Source organism: Xyrauchen texanus, chromosome 42 (assembly GCF_025860055.1).
Source record: "Xyrauchen texanus isolate HMW12.3.18 chromosome 42, RBS_HiC_50CHRs, whole genome shotgun sequence".
In the NCBI taxonomy this organism is placed as follows: domain Eukaryota; kingdom Metazoa; phylum Chordata; class Actinopteri; order Cypriniformes; family Catostomidae; genus Xyrauchen; species Xyrauchen texanus.
Window position 1 is genome coordinate 14,749,935 of NC_068317.1, and position 8,627 is coordinate 14,758,561.

The following is an 8,627-nucleotide window of genomic DNA, read 5'->3' on the forward strand; positions in this document are numbered from 1 at the left end:
CATATCCGTGCACAGAGAAAATAAGCTCCGGCTACTGTAGCACTTGTGTGATGTGGGAGTAGCGTGAAGTGGAAGGTTTGTTGTCACAACAAATGAATTTTTGGTCAAAAATTTACCATGGATCATTCAAAACGGAAAACCACCAGGGAATCACCAGTTGTAAAAACAAAGAAACTCCAAACAGAGCAGAGCCTACAAGCAAAAAGGGAAAGCGTCCGTAATAAAACCTGAATCAACATCGGCTAGGCTTTTCAGAGGTGGCGAAAACTGAAAGGATTTATAATTGACCCAGAGATGGTAAGATATTTTATTGATATGGTTATTGTGTAGTTGTGTATTCACACAAACACACACACACACACAATACAACAGACAGACAGAAACACAGACAGGAGGAGAGACAGAGATAATTATTCTATACTAAGTCTATTCTATACTTAATACCTTTCTATTTTTTTTCTTTTTAGTAGTATAGTTCAATACAAATAGAATGCCAATTTGATGCCACAAATGTTGTACATTGTTAAAAGAGAAAAGTGTGTCAATAAAAACGTCTGGGTTACGTATGTAACCTCCGTTCCCCGATGGAGGGAACTAGACGTTGTGTCAGAGAAGAGACACTAGGGGTCTCTCTTGAGCGCCGATATTCACCTCTGGACTATGAAAAAAGGCCAATGAGAGTTGGCAACCAGTATTTGCATGTCCCGCCCCCGGACATACGGGTATTTAAGCGGCGCAAATACGGGAGTTCATTCAGGATTTTTCTGTGGAGCCGGAAATGGTCCGGCCACAACAGTGGCTCGGCTCAGCGACGTGGCAGGGGAGACACAACGTCTCGTTCCCTCCATCGGGGAGCGGGGGTTACATACGTAACCCAGACGTTCCCCTTCTGTCGCTCTCTCCATGTTGTGTCAGAGAAGCGACACTAGGGGTCCACTTATAAAAGTGCCATGCGCTGAGCCGTGTACGTGTACTGCTGATACAGGAGCGAGCAGGTATTCTTACGTGCAGGACGACCAACTGTATCAGGCTGCACGTACCCTTCCCCAATGCCCAATTTAAGCCATCAGGATTCCTTATCGTTACCCTGGAGGGGGGAACAAGGTGCTGGCCGCCAACCTGGGAACGGGCCAAGCCTGGCCGGGCCTCTTTTCTCTCTATGTTTCTCGCATAGAGCAACTAAGGCCGGGGCCCTTACACGCATTGAGGGAAGGGGGTCTTAGCCCTTATTCAGGGCAGAGAAGACCCTGCGGAGGCCACGCCTACCCGAGAGGGGAGGCAAGTTTAAGTGGCAAAACCATCAGAGGCCTGCTTAGGGCCTGTGTGGAAAAGTTGGTGAGGTGGTGGATCCAACCTCATAGAGGGGGGAACATACAGCACGGCAACCAAGGCAGCCATGACTGCCTAAGGGAAACACGGGAGTCCGCTCACCAGAGGGGACAGAACCGTGGTGTTACACACAGGGGGAGTCCGAAGGAGGCCTTACCTGTGGAGCACCTATACCAGTACAGGGTAGCTTGTGGTACCCACAGTGGCTTGGGTCAGCGAGTTCCTCCGCTGAACTGCGACCCACGAGGGCTAGGGAGGAATCGACCAGTGTCCCAAACCTGAGATCTCCTGGGAATGAAGGAGCACTGTTTCCCCTGGTTAGGGGGAAGGGCGCTAGGTGCAAGCGATTCACCCGTTCAGATCGTGGGCATGCTACCGAGTTCTACGGGCTCGGTACCTGAGAAAACACGGGACGATACTGACTCAACTCGGAGATTGTAGAATCTCGCAAAAGTGTTAGGTGTTGCCCAGCCCACTGCTATACAAATGTCTGCTAGGGCAGTGCCCCTAGCCAGTGCCCATGAGGACGCAACACTCCTGGTGGAGTGAGCTCAGACCCGCAATGGGGGGGCACAGCCTGGGTGTGATAAGCCAGGGAAATGGCGTCAACAAACCAGTGGGCGAGTCTCTGCTTGGAGACTCTCTGCTGTCCCCCAAAGCAGACGAAGAGCTGCTCAGAGCGTCTGGTGCTCTCTGTGCGGTCCAGATAAATACGTAAGGCACGTACTGGACACAGCAGTGAAAGGGCTGGGTCTGCCTCCTCCCAGGGAGGTTCACCACCTGATCCCTGAAGGGCGTGGTAGGAACCTTGGGCACATAGCCCGGTCGCGGTCTTAGGATCACAAAAGTATCTGCCGGACCGAACTCCAGGCAAGCGTCGCTAACAGAGAACGCATGCAGGTCCCCGACCCTCTTGATGGAAGTGAGCGCGATCAGCAGGGCAGTCTTGAGAGAGATGGCCCTGAGTCCAGCTGAGTCAAGCGGCTCGAAGGGAGGTCTCAGGAGTCCCGTTAGGACGACCGAGAGATCCCAGGAGGGGAACAGGTTAGGCCGGGAGGGAGTTATCCTCTGGGCACCTTTTAGGAACCTGACGATTAAGTCGTGCTTACATACACCTTGAGGGTGGAGGGGGACAGCCTCCTCTCCAGCCTCTCCTGAAGAAACACGAGCACTGACCTAACTGCGCACTTCTGCGGGTCTTCGGCTCGGGAAGAACACCAGTCTGCAAACAGACGCCACTTTAGAGCGTAGAGATGCCTGGTAGAGGGGGCTCTGGCTTGGTTGATTGTATCTATGACGGTCGGTGGTAGGCCGGCTAGATCTTCCGCATCCCGCCCAAGGGCCAGACGTGGAGGTTCCAGAGGTCTGGGTGCGGGTGCCAGAGCGTGCCCCGTCCCTGAGAAAGAAGGTCCTTCCTCAGGGGAATTCGCCAGGGAGGGGCTGTCGTGAGGAGCATGAGGTCCGAAAACCAAGTCCGGGTGGGCCAGTAAGGGGCTACCAGAATGACTTGCTCCTCGTCCTCCCTGACCTTGCATAGTACCTGTGCAAGAAGGCTCACTGGGGGAATGCGTACTTGCGCAGCCCCCCCGGCCAGCTGTGTGCCAACGCGTCTGCCCCGAGGGGAGCCTCTGTCTGGGCATACCAGAGCGGGCAGTGGGAGGTTTCTTGGGAGGCAAACAGGTCTACCTGCGCCTTGCCGAACCGGTCCCAAATCAGCTGGACCGACTGGGGATGGAGCCTCCACTCTCCGCCAGGCAAGCTTTGTCTTGACAGTGCGTCCGCTATCACATTGAGGTTGCTGGGGATGTGAGTGGCGCGCAGTGACTTGAGTCGCTGCTGACTCCAAAGGAGGAGACGACGGGCGAGCTGTGACATGTGGAGGGCGCGTACTCCGCCTTGGCGGTTTATGTAGGCTACGACTGTGGTGCTGTCTGTCCTGACTAGGACGTGTTTGTTCCGAATCAACGGGAGAAACTTCTGCAGGGCCAGAAAAACAGCCAGCAGCTCTAGGCAGTTGATGTGCCAGTGCAGCGGGCCTCGGTTCCACCGGGTCGATGTCGAGGGCGAATTGAGACGTGGAAGTACGCGTCCTTCAGGTCTACCGCTGCGAACCAATCTAGATGTCGGACGCCAGATAGAATTTGTTTCTGGGTGAGCATTTTGAACGGGAGTTTGGACAAGGTCCGATTGAAAAACTTGCAGGTCCAAGATCGGTCGTAAGCCGCCGCCTTTCTTGGGTACAATGAAGTAAGGGCTGTAGAAACCCTTCTTCGTTTCTGTTGGAGGGACAGGCTCTATCGCGTCCTTTAATAGAAGGGAGGCGATTTCTTCTCGCAGGGAGTGGGCATGTTGGCCGTGTACTGCGGAAAGATTTACGCCCACAAAGGGGGGCGGAGACCTGGCAAACTGAATTGCGTAACCGAGTCGAAAGGTCCGGTGCAGCCAGCATGACGGGTTGGGCAGTGAAAGCCACGCCTCTAAACTCCGTGCTAGGGGCACCAAGGGGACAGGTTTTTTGGACGTACCCGGCGGGGCTTCGCAGCGGTGCGGAACAGGTAACGCGGCGTCGGGAGGCAACATGGCGTCCCGAGGCTCTGGTGCTGAGAATAAACTCAAAGCACTTACCTTGCGCCGTGCATCCGGCAGTGGGCGGGTTCATGACTGAGGAGGAGGTCTGAACCGGCCGGGCGGGGAACAGTCGTGGCGCTGAACGCGGGGACACCGCGTCCGTTGGCTGCCCAGGACTGTTGAGGCCTGAAAGCAAAGTGCCGTGAGAACGGCATTTGCGGGCCATGTGCCCCAGAGACAAAGGAAATAGCTCTTTTATTGAGAATTTGGGTACCGCAGCCCGTGTTAGGGGGTGCGGCAAATGAAAAAACAAAGGATTCTCCTCCTGGCCCTCCACTGGGGGACGGAGCAGTCATACCACCTCCGGAGCTAACGTCTTGGGCTCTGGGTGCGTTGTCTCAGGAGCGCCTGGGAGCCTTCCGGGTCCTCGAGGGGGTCCGTGAGACAGTGGGCGTGCACTTCCCACGGTTTTCTCGACACTGGGGCTGAGAGCTGGGCCCAGGTTGAGGCGGAGCAGGAGCTTGCCTTCTGGCTGCGGGAGGACGCCCTCGGCGAGCAGACGGGGCATGGGCCATGGCGGCAGGCTTGTGGCGAGGCCTGCATCGTGTCGGGATCAGGGCCACCCCCGTGCATGTCGCGTAGTGCCTTGGCTTGGTGGACCTGCAGGAGAGCCATGGCATGCAGGGCGGAAGCGGCGCGTCCGGTGGCGCTGTAGGCCTTCGCTGTCAGCGAGGAGGTTGCTCTACAGGTCAAGGAAGGGAGTACGGGGTGACCTCGCCAGGTGGTAGGGGTACCGGGGCATAGATGATCGCAACCGCCCTAACCACCTGGGGAATCGCCTCCTACCCATGGCGCGCTCCGCCGTCGAGGGTGGCGAGGGCTGACGAGCCTGTGGCATGTGACGAGTGGAGAGGGGTGCTCTCCACGAAGACGTCAGCTCGTCATGCACTTCCGGGAAAAACGGGACCGGGGGGGTGAGGCTGCGAGCGGCGCCCAGACCCCAGGAACCAGTCGTCCAGCCATGATGGTTGTGGGGAGGATGGAGGGTTCCAATCCAAGCCCACGCTGTTGGCTGCCCAGGAAAGCATGTCGGTCATCTGTGCGTCAGCCTCAGCCTGGGCGTGCAGGCCCGAAAGCGGCAGCCCAGGGGAGTCCTCAGCATCAGATAACACGCCCTCCGATGCCGCGGCGAGCTCATCTGCTTCCATCGCAAGAGGGTCGGCAGACTGGCTGTGAGGTGAGTCACCACTGCCTCGAGCACAGACGGGACTCAACGAGCGTGCCGGGGTGCGGGTGGTCCGAGGGGGCTTACCCGGCGGAGCTGCACCCGCTGCCATCTCCAAATCGCCTCCATCGCCAGCCGCATCGTCCTCAATCCCGTGGGAAGAAGGAGCGACACGGGGGGCAGCTGGAGTGGCTTGCTCACGGTTGTAAGCAAGCCGCGACGCTAACGTTAGTCATGGTCATGTTCTCGCAGTGAGAACATGAACCATCCACAAACGCAGCCTCGTGTGATCGCTAACCAGACACACGAGACAGCGCCTATGGCCGTCAGAAGCGGAGAGCACTCTACCGCGATCCAGAAACAACACAGGGGCGGAAAGGCATCTTTATAAAGACGCCGTCCTTAAAAGGACGCTCAACGCCGCTGTGTTTTGCTCTTTTAGAGGAAATTACTGTTTTAAATAAAATCACTTTTTAGGGAAAAACTCGTGAGAGTTTTTGAATGTGCACTGTCGATGCCTAGGGCAGGAATGCACAGCCGTGCAAACAGGAGAAAGCCGCTGTTGTGTGCCGTAGAATCCAACAGCATGCAGCAGAGGGATAGCAGGAACTCGGTGTGTACACGCAGCAGTTGCAGACACGACCATCGGCTCCGAAGAAATTTTCTGAATGAACTCCCGTATTTGCGCCGTTTAAATACCCGTATGTCCGGGGGCGGGACATGCAAATACTGGTTGCCAACTCTCATTGGCCTTTTTTCATAGTCCAGAGGTGAATATTGGCGCTCAAGGAGACCCCTAGTGTCGCTTCTCTGACACAACGTGGAGAGAGCGACAGAAGGGTAACTCTTGTATAGACAAACAAAAATACAAACAAATGTATTAGCCTGTTGCGGTGTGGTTACCAGGGTGTTCTGGGTGGTTGCTAGGATGTTGTTAGGTAGTTGATACTTTCCAAAGACAAAAGAGCCCCCAAGTTTCTATCATGGTCTCATCCATCCATCCATCCATCCATCTTCAACCGCTTATCAAGGTCCAGGTCGCTGTGGCTGCTGACTAACCAAAGCAGCCCACACGTCCTTTTGCCCAGCCACATTCTCCAGGTCATCCTGGTCATCCCAAGACATTCCCAGGCCAGCCTAAAGATGTAATTCATCTAGTATGTTCTGGGTCTTCCCCAGGGCCTCCTCCGAGTTGGACATGCCCGGAACACCTTCGCAGGAAGGCATCCAGGAAGCATCCTAATCAAATGCCTGGACTACCTCAACTAGCTACTTTCAATTAGGAGGAGCAGCGGCTCTACTCTGAGCCCATTTCGGGTGTCAGAGCTTCGCACCCTATCTCTTAGGGTGAGCATTGCCACCCTGTAAAGGAAGCTCATTTCAGCTGCTTGCATCTGCAATCTATTTCTTTCAATCATTACCAAAAGCTTATGAACATAGGTGAGGTTTGGAACATAGACCGAATAGTAAATTGACAGCTTTGCCTTCAGGCTCAGCTCCTTCTCCACCACTACGGTCTGGGACAGTGACTGCATTACTGCAGCCGTTGCACTGATCCACCTGTCGGTTTCCTTCGAGTTAAGTCTGTTATTTTCCTGGTAATTTTAATTTTAATATCACTACATATCGTATACTGTATATTATAAATGTTTTATTGTTGTACTTTTATTTTGTGAGTAGTTTCATGTTGTTGTATTTAACCTGTGAAGCACCTTGGTCAACTTTGGTTGTTTTAAGTGTGCTATATATAAATAAAATTGATTGATTGATTGATTGATTGATTGATTGATACTTGAACTCCTCCACTTGGGGCAGCTGTTCATACCCTACCTGAAGAAGACAATCCAATCTTTTCCTGGCAGAGAACAATGGCCTTAGATTTGGAGATGCTGACCACTCCTCCGTGGATTGCAACCTCATCGTGGTGGAGGGCTGTGCATTCGATCCCAGTAGAGTCCCCCTTGTCAAAATGGTCCCAGGCAAGAGGCCACACAAAGAGTGATCCAAAATTCCCCTATGATGTGGACAGCAGAAGGTAAAGTGACCTCGCCTGGAACAGGGAAACCGGGGCACTCTCCTGGAGCCAGGTCTGGGAGAGGAGTTCGCAGACAAGGCCTGGTGGCCAGGCTTTGGCCCATGGGGCCCAGCAGGCTTACTTGGAATAAACAACACAGGCTGCCTCCTGGTGGACCAAACACTTGCAAGGAGAGAAATTGGGAACTGGTGCAATGCCCAACGGGTGACAGGTGAAGGCAGGGGACTGTGTGGACTGGATCTTGGACATCATGGTCCCTATCATATCAATTCTGGTCCATATATGGCTTGGGTTCCTCCGATGTATGGGATTCTCCGCCTGTCGCTAACTTCGACGTTGTGTCGAGTATCGGCACGGCCAGTCTGAGGCTGACGCCCAGATGGCTGACATGCTTGCCCGGGCCACCGTCAGAGTGGGGTTGGACTCAAAGCGTCGAGCGGCCCGCAGGAAGCGCACACCCCCTGTCTCCCGAACGTCCTTGAGGACCCAGAAGGCTCCCAAGCATTCCTGTGATGAACTATATGTTTGCTCCGGAGCTGGTAAGCAGACCACTCCATCCCCCGGTGGAGGGCCGGGAGGAGAATCCTTGTTTGACGTTATTTACTTTGCCACACTCCCTTCAGTCTGCAGTACCCACATTCTCAATAAAAGAGTGATTTACTCATTCCCTGGGTCATCTGGCCCGCAAATGCCATTCTCACCCCGGTGCCACACTCCGGCAGTCCCGGTACCCCGGATGGGGACCCCCCGCATCTGGACCCACGACTGCTGCCCCCCGGTTGGCCGGTTCTGATGAGCCTAGAGGACGCCTACATGGAATTTTCCGTGGTACGGTCTCCCTACTGGTGGACCCGCTTCTCCCTTGGTCAGTCCCCGCTGCCCCCCTGTTTGTAGCAACTCCTCCCTCGCAGCAGGAAGGATCTACCACCGTGCCATTTCCAGGCGTGGCCTGAAAACCCATGTGACGTATTTCGCCACTCTTTACCTCCCCCCAGCCTGAGCAGGTGGTGGTCTCTGAGGGGTCTTTTCCCCCTGAAAGAATAGGAGTTGGAAAAGAATGCCTTCCCCGATGTATCTAATACAGTTAAAATGGTCCCAGCCACTTTTACTCTATGCGAGAAACATAGAGAGAGAAAAGGCTGCTTCCATGATTGGCACGTCGCTTTGTTCCCCCCACCGGGATGCCGGGAACCTAAAAATTTATGACGATTTTTGATGGGGCGTTGGGGAAGGGTACATGCAGTCTGACGCAACCTGTTGCTTTGGCATGCAACTGCCTGCCCGGGCCTGCATCAGCAGCGCACGTACACGGCGTGATTAAATAGGGACCCCTAGTGTCGCTTCACTCGACACAACGTCGAAGTGAGCGTCAGGTGGGGAATGTCTAGGTTACTGTTGTAAACTCCGTTCCCCGATGGAGGGAACAAGACGTTGTGTACCCCGGCCACGATGCTAAACCGAGCCACTGTA